Raw genomic sequence first — 8412 nt, 5'->3', positions numbered from 1 at the left:
CACCAGACCTTCGAGAGCTCCTGGCTGAGCATTGCAAGGTGCTTGGTGTGACACTGGCCTCCTGCACATTCCTGCTGACCCCAGGGACATCAGCAGGCAGGGTGGCAGGACCCTGCAAAGAGCTGGAAGAGCATCCAGTGCCATCAGCATCAGAGGGACAGATTAGAGCTGGAAAAGGCAGCTGGGCTCCTGCATCTCAGTGGGGTATCTGATGTGAGAGAAATGGTCTCATGGGAAGGACAACAGAGTGGGGGTTCTTTTGCTGAAACCTGGAGCATTTGCCTTCATTTTCTGCTGAATGAGAAATAAAATATTAAAACTTGTGTTTGTGGGTGCATTTGCTTGTCCTGTAGCTTGCAGACCGTACGGGGGAAGCTCTGCAGACTCAAGGGTTCAGGATCTCCCTTTCTGTGCCTTTGCTGTCCCAAATCCCTTCCCACTGCTCTTGCACAGGGAACAGGGACGAGTAGGTCTCACTTCCCAACTGTGACAGCTGCACTGGGCTGACTGTGTCCACATGTGCATATTTTTGCTGTAACATATTACAGGTCACAGCACTGTTTCTTGAGTAGCCCCTCTATAAAGATTAAAGGAGGAAGGAGTCGTTTTCATGGGTGGTTCCCATTAGCCACACTTGCACACTAACAAACCAACCCAATAATTTAGGGATGAAAGAGTCCATGTTCAACACCCACCCAGTATTTTGGCTCATGCTTGGAGACCCGCTTTGTTGGACCTGCACCTCAGCAAATGCCCAGTCAGATGGCCCTGCCATCGTGTGGGAGGTTCTCAGGGCAGGACACAAGGGTTTGCTCCACTACCATGTGCCTGGGCTCTGCCCAGCCCTTCATGTCTCTCTGCGGCAGAGAACGGGACTTGTGTGTTTGGTGGCACCTCCCAGCCCAGCAGCCAATGCTGCTGCTAACTCCTGGTCCTTGCTCACCCACCTCCCCAGGAAAACACATGAAGGTTGGGTGACTTTTTTTTTTTCACATGGTCTTTCCATGTATTTAGTTGAGAGGTGGCAGGTCCAAAATGTGTTTTTTGCTGATAGAAGGTGTGGGATAACTTTTATGTCCTGAAGGCTACACCGGTTCAGACCAAATGTCTGATTTGCACATTTCTTGTCCCTGGCAGTGACCCAGCTTCCCCAGAGCCTCTTGCTGAGGTGTTGGCAAGTGAGCTTTTTATTTTTACCCTCACCATTGAAGTGGCTGTATTTTTTTTTTGTTTGTTTACACCTTTCCACAATATGATGGGGCCACCTCCTTCACCTCCTTGGCTATCCAAGAAGACCATCCCCAGGAGCAGGAGAAGGGAGCTCAGCAGGACAATCCTACTAACTGTGGAGCCTGTTTCCATACCATCTCCAGGTAGAGCATTTGAAGGTGATAGGTGTGGCTTGCTTACCTTTGGGTGCCCCCCTGCCCCCAGTTTAAGTGGTTTGATCTTTTGACTTTTCCCTTTCTTTGTCACCCGCCATAATCACATGATTTTCAGCTTCTGAAGACCCTCTTTAGGTAAGAGAGGAGGATTTCATGGTTGCTGGAGGGCCTGACACCCATCCTTCAGGAGAAATCCATTAGAAACAGTGGACCTAAGTGACCAGGGAAGAGTAAGATTAGGATAAGCAGGTACAGTTTGTCCCCTAGATAACTTTGCCAGCCTCCACCTTCTGTTGGTGTGCAAGATTTTCTGACCCTGATGTATTTTGTTCGTTTAGCAAATCTCAACAGATCTCTTTTTCAAGCACTTATTCAGTGCCTCTTTGAATCTTTGAAAACCTTCTGCAATCACATATTTGACAAAGAGTTCCCCTGACCCACCAGCTTTCATGAGATGAACCACATCTTCATTTGACCTGTGTTTGTCTTCTTCTAGCTCTATCCAATGACACTTAGCTTTTGCAATGAAGAAGGTGGTCGTAAGAGTCAGTCTCAAGATGGAGCAGTATTTGCCTGAAACATCGTCATCAGAAACTGAGAGAACTGAGGCCCTGACAGAAAGAATGCATGGACAATGACTTGGAGAGAGGCCTGAGGAGAAGCATTGTGTTGCACTGGTTCCTCCGATCTAGGGCGGCTACTGCTTACAATGGCTGCTTACAATGGACTTCACCCACTGCTTCAGCCAAACCAGCCCCTGCCTTCTAAAAGGGATTGTTTTGCGGGTCTCTTCAATCCAGGGACAATGGCTGCCATCCAGAAGATGGATTCTGACTTGCAGCCTCAGTCACACGTCCCCCACCTGCTCCCTCGAACAAAGGCCAGAGAAAAAGAGCATGCCCAAAAGCTCGTCAGGGGTCCTGAGGTCACACAATGCACCAGAGAGAGACCCCTGAATGCTGGACATGCAAGAACAGAGGGTCCTGGCAAGAGAGGTGAGGACTTTTCAAGCCTGTGCAGTTTAAGCCTGTGTTGTGAAACAAAGGCAGAGTCTGACCTCAAACAATGGGAGCGAGGCGGGGTGAAGAAGCGTAAGAGATGACTCCCGAATGGACACGGTCAAGATCTCCCCACCAGAGGATCCCAAACCACAACGGAGGACCGGCAGGACTCTACAGGACTGGAGACCAGAGGGACGCCTTTGGAACTTGTCTGGTGGTAAACCAATCCTCATTCCCACCTTTTTTCTTTTTCTTTCCCTGTTTGTTTTTCCTTTCATTTTTTCTTACTCTCTCACTATTGCGTGCTGCTTTATGGGCAAAATAATAAAGTAACACTGTTTGATCGAATTCTAACCCCTTGGCATTTTGGTTGCCTTAATTTTGCTCTTTGAGATAAAGGTAAGCAAACCATCACAAGTCCATCACCAAATGGACCATGACCGTGGTGAACAGCAGATTGTCTCCATGTTTAAGGGGATCTCCGAGTTCTCCAGACACCTGAGCCACCTCTGATCCAGAATGAGCAACTCCAGTGGTATCACTGCTATTGCAGAAGTCAGCTCAGGGAAGATGAAGGAGCAAATAACTCAAGCAAGTCATCCTCCACCCAAACAAGAAGAGGTCTTCTAGCCAAGTGGTGCTTGAGCAGGTCCCATGAGTAATACCATCTACACCAACACTCCTGTAGGACAGGGTCTCTATGTGTCCCTCAGTCCTTGTCCAGCATGTAGGGGTTTCCTGCTGTTCCTCATCCTGCAACCATACAAACCAAATTGACTCTTGCATCACCTTTGTGCCCCTGGAGTAACTGCCACCTCAAGCAGTGGCAGCTCTTGGATGGAGAAACCTCAACTTTTCGTGTCTGCAGTAGCTGCAGCCAGTTCTGCTGTGGCTGGGAATGAGGGGTCACACACCATCCTCCTTGCCTGTGGCCAGTGCCTTTAGAAGTGACTTTTGGGCATGCCAACAGTGGCATCTAGAAGGAGCTTGATGAGTCTTTCCCAAACTTTGTTCCCAGCCCAGCCTAACAGGGGTGAGCAGTGCTACGTGACCGGTTTCTATCCTGCTTGGCTGGTTTGGCTGTTGCCTGACTGGTTGCTGGCGAGACAACTGTATTTTCTGGTTTTACTTGCAGCAGCTTTAACATGGGATGAGTCTGCTGGCACATTGTAGCTCTGGCACAGCCTGGGACGAGGGGAACTCCCGTGCACACACAGATCTGTGGTTGTGCAGCCAGAGAGGACCAATACCTTCTCACCAGTAAAAACTGCTGCTTGGGCACTGGGAATGTCCTGGTCCATGTGGCCATATATCCACATTGTCCCCTACGAGTGGTAGCCATGGGAGACCTCCAGTGGCTCAACATTGCTCTGCTTTCCATGGCTGGACATGGGATGCTCAACCAAAGGGCATCTGCACTGAAGGTGGGGATTCAGCTGCAAGGTTTCTCAGACAGCCAAAACGGACTCTCCCTAATACCAGGAAAGCAGAGTGTTGACCTCACCCTTGACAAGAGACATCACCCCAATCCTGGAAATGCTGCTATGCAGGTTTATGTTTAAACAGGTGTCTTGCTTAGAGTCACCCAGGGAATCCACGACAAAGCCAGGAGCTGGATGCAGGTCTCCTAAATCTCACTTGTTAACTTCACCACCAGGCCTGCCTTCTTCTGCCAAGTCATGTCTAGGGTCAGTGACAGAGCTAAAGAGCAAGAAACCTAACCCAAGCATCCCGACTCCTCCTTCTCTCTGTTTGTTTCCACCCGGGTTGGCTCTCCATAAACAAAGGATTAACCAAGGCTGTTACAGTTAACTTGAAAGAACCCTGCAGCGTAAACTCATGATCCTAAACATAAGCAGTTCCAGGTTAGTAATTAGCGCATTTCACTGTGCATCGCAGGTGCATCCCGGGAGCTCTGAAACAAGTTCAGGTTCAGCAAGAAAAATATCTGGAAGCAATGGCAGGGATTTCTGATAGCTCCAACTTGAAAACCCAATTGGATTATTGCTGTGTGCCTCCTTAGAACTACTCCATTACTGGAAAGTCTTTGGGAATTGTGGCAAAATCCTCAAATTTAATCTCCTACCTCAGAAGTACAGGTGTTCCATAATTCCCATATCACAGGGCTGTCTGTACCCCTTCCAGTATGAACATGGACAAGTCACTTCATCATCCTGTGACTCATTTTCTCCTTCTCTGAAATGGTGAAGTGGTGTTTCCATGCATTGGAGGCGTCATGAATTTGCACAGAGCTTTGGTGTTCTTGGGTGAAGGGATAAAATCCCTGTGAAAAGCTGTGGTCCTCCCTCTGCTCTGTGAGTCACACTCAGGTCAGTGACCATGGAGGAGAGGAGCGTTTTTAGCATCAGTTGGGGCCAGCACTTGACACAGGACGGGAGTTAAGCCCGGGGAGGTGCTACATGCAGAACGTGGTAAATCACAGCTTTTGCTGAATCGCCCCAGGGCAAAACTTGAAGCTGCTTTGACCAAGCTTGTTAAGTTGTAATACATTAAGAAGGAGCAGACTCGTGTCTTCCAGGAGCTCAAACTTCCTTGAACCAAGAGACATCATGAGACATGATATACCTTCCTGGGCACTAGGAGCTAGGTGGCTCTTTGGGCAGAGGTCTGAAGGGTATACTGAGTTTAGAAATCCTATTTTGGTGGGGAAGGTGGGTTCCTGGAAGTTTTTGCCTCTTTATTTCTGGGATTTTCTCAGTGCTGTCTTTGTGCCTCTGCTCTCAGCCTCCTCTCACCTCTCCAGCATCCTGGCAGAGAGCATTCTGGCCAGGTCAGCCTGGAGACGGACACTGAGCCTGTACCTTTGCTGGTAAAACCCAGCATCCCCTGATGTTGCTGTGACAGTGGCTCCAGTGTGCAGTGACCACAGGGGTGCTTGGGGGCTGTGTGAGTGGTCCTTGTGCTGCTGGGAACAGTTCCAAGGCAGGCATCACCTTGCCCTTTACCTTGTCATGTGGTGGACGAAACACTAGACCTCCTTTGCCCTCGTTCTCCTCTTTCTCTGATCCAACTTCCTGTAGTCTGTGATTTTCTAGCCATCCTCACTTGTGATTTCCCAGGAATTCCTCTCCTCCTCCCTATCCCTTGACAACCTTCTGTTTCAGGTATGCTCAAAATTAGGTTCTGCCTGTGGCCCTCAAAGGCCTTGCCTGGGAGGTGAATCTGGTACCTGCTGACCAGGGACATGTGCTTTTTGGTGGCCCAGGAGTCAAGCTGGGCCTGCTCATAGCCGGGGCAGTGAGGACAGGTTTGGTTTTGGTCACTGCATCCTTTCAGCAGTGGGGCACACGTGCAGGAAGATGTGTTTATTCTTCCAGGTCCTTGCTGCAGCTGAGAGCAGACATCTGGCTGATGGTGGGAGCAACACTGCAAGCCTTTGGGTGAGTGATTTCATTGCCAGGCAGGAAAGGTTTAGTCTGGGAAACTGTGCTGAGTCCCAGCCAGATCCCAGTGTGGGGTGTTCCTGGGAGCAGAAGCTGCTTGTTGGGGTGGCCCCCCTGCTGGTGGCCATGCTGCCAAGGGTCAGAGATGCTGCTGGGGAAGGTCCAGCTGCTCTGCCTGGCTCCTCATGGGTGTAGAGCAAGGTCTGGCTGTGCCGCCGATGCCCTCAGCTCTGCAGCGGTGGCCATGGGATACAGAGGTGTTGGGTCTAAGCTGGGTGAGTAGATGGGGCAGACCCCAGTGTTGTGGGGGATCCAGGAGTTTTTGGATGAGCCAGCTTGTCCTCGATGTTATGCCGTAGGGATGTCTGTGTTGGTGACCACTGTCTCCAGGCAAGGGCTGATGGGCTGCAGCTCCCAACAGGTCTGGGGTCTCACCCTACCCTGAGCCTGGGGGCACTACCAGACTGCTCCTGCTATGCTGTGAGGGAGAGGTGCCCATGCACATGGCCTCCCTCCTCATGTGGGACTGCACGATGGAGACAGTGTGCCCAGGGCTGCTGGAGAGGCTCTCTATATCGTATTGATGTGTCAGGGAGGAGCCATCAGACCAAAGCAGGTCTTTGCCACAGCCCTGGTCTCTGAAGCTGCTGAGCCTCCCATGGGATCAGGAGAAAATGAACTAAATAAATATATGGAATGGAAGAGCAGAGCAGTTAAATCTCTGGAGGAGAAACTCTATGAGTGTGGAGAGAGGGTTTAAACACTGCTTCCTTCTGTATATGCAGGTTATGGAGAGGAATTGGAAGGAAGAGCTGAAGGCAGCCTGATTTCAGCACTTGACACTCTTAATGGCTTTTGTGTAACTCAGTGGAAGCTGCTGAAAGTCTCTGGTATCCTGCACTGAGCAGGCAAATGAGACCAGGTGAGATGCTTTTGAAACAGAAGGTACAAGGAGGTGAAGAGTGCGGCTGAGAGCCAGCCACCGTTCGGCAAGGAGGCAAAACTGAGTCCCCCGCACAAAACCAAACTGCAACAGAGACTGGGGCAAAAATCCGAGAGCCCCAAGAGCTGACCTTGGGCAAGCATGTGTACCTGATCCCCATCAAACCCTTGGGATAGACAGGCTGTGCCGGCCTGGGAGGGGCTGCAAATCCAGGGACTACAGCAAAGAAGACCTGAGGAAGAAAGCTGATGTCTCTGGCTTTGTGCTGCCTGGGGCAGCACAAATGGAGCAGGTGGGAAGTGCTTCAAGTTACTCTGGACTGTTGCTTTTCAGGGCTGTGTCAGCACAGGCAGCAGCTCCTATAGCTCAGGAAATCCTTCACAGAAATGTTGTCAGTGGTGAAGAGGACAAGCAGACCAGCAGGCTGTAAACAATCTGAATATGTATTTTTTCTGTAAGTTAGATCCCAAAGGAGCCACTGGGGTGGCTTCAGGAGCAGGTTTAGCAGTGAACCAAAAGGCACACGTGTGAGCATGAGGGAGACATTAGACTTGCCATCCCATACTTACCCCACCGATGAGATGAGCAACCTGAGCATAAAGGTACAAACTGAAAAAATATAAGGTTGAGAGTATTGTACTGGTGGACAGTACCTGCAAGCAGGCAGAAAGTACTAGGAGCGAAGATTTCATAGCAACACATGTGCCAGCTGGAGGGCTAGAGCTGTAGAGGATTTTGAAGATGTCTTCCTCCAAGCAGAGAAACACCCATCTCCGTGCAAAGAGATGGAAAAGCCCAGTGGTGCCCCAGGGCATCCTCATGAGAAGGGCTAAGAGAAGAGCTGGGTGGCACATCGCACTGGACACCCATGCGAGGGTGGAGGAGTGCGGTGATCGCTGCGGGAAAGCAGCCAACACAACTCGCTGCTCACACCCAGACCCAGCATACTGCATGTGTAGGAGGAATATTTCCATTTCTTTCAAGGGGGAAAATTCTGGGGGAGGTGACTCATGCCAAATATTTTTACATTGTGTGCATTACCGGGGTCTGGCAGGTAGGCTTAGAAAAACAAGAGTGAGCTCATGTGCAGTGAGCTCTCCTTTAGGATACACTGACCTCACTGCTGTTTGGGTGGCAGGCAGCACTGGCGTTTAGCACAGAAAAATAAAGACATTTATAATTGTGTTTGGGGCATTTTGTATTACACAGGTGATGTTTTGAGTTGGAAAGAATAGAGGAACATGATTTATGGGTCTGAGACACTCTTTAACAAGCAAAACTGCTCAGTGAAAAAAAACAAAGACAACAGAATAATATAATGGAAATGAAGTGGCTGAGTGAGAACTTATTGCAGCAAGATGTGAAAGGTAAGGACGAGGGTATGGCAGCAGCCCCCTCTGATGACAGAGGAATGTGACAAACCTTGGAGTGTGAGCATTGTTGGGAACTGTGTCCCCAGTCTGGCAGCTCGAATGCCTCAGATGTGTGACAGGTGTGAGGTTCATTCAGCCCACAAAGTGTCCCCCAGGAGATACTAGACGAGCTTCAAACTGCAAAGGAATACAGGGCTGGGGGCACATCCTGGGCTATGAAGACCTTCTGCACATGACAGCCCTTCTCGCTTCCCAGTGGGAATTTCTCCCTCACCAGTTCACACCCTTTGATCTTCTGCAAGGGGG

The sequence above is a fragment of the Columba livia genome, chromosome 18 (genome assembly GCF_036013475.1).
Source record: "Columba livia isolate bColLiv1 breed racing homer chromosome 18, bColLiv1.pat.W.v2, whole genome shotgun sequence".
Lineage (NCBI taxonomy): Eukaryota > Metazoa > Chordata > Aves > Columbiformes > Columbidae > Columba > Columba livia.
The sequence above is the reverse complement of the archived record's forward strand: the minus strand, read 5'-3'. Positions refer to the sequence as shown.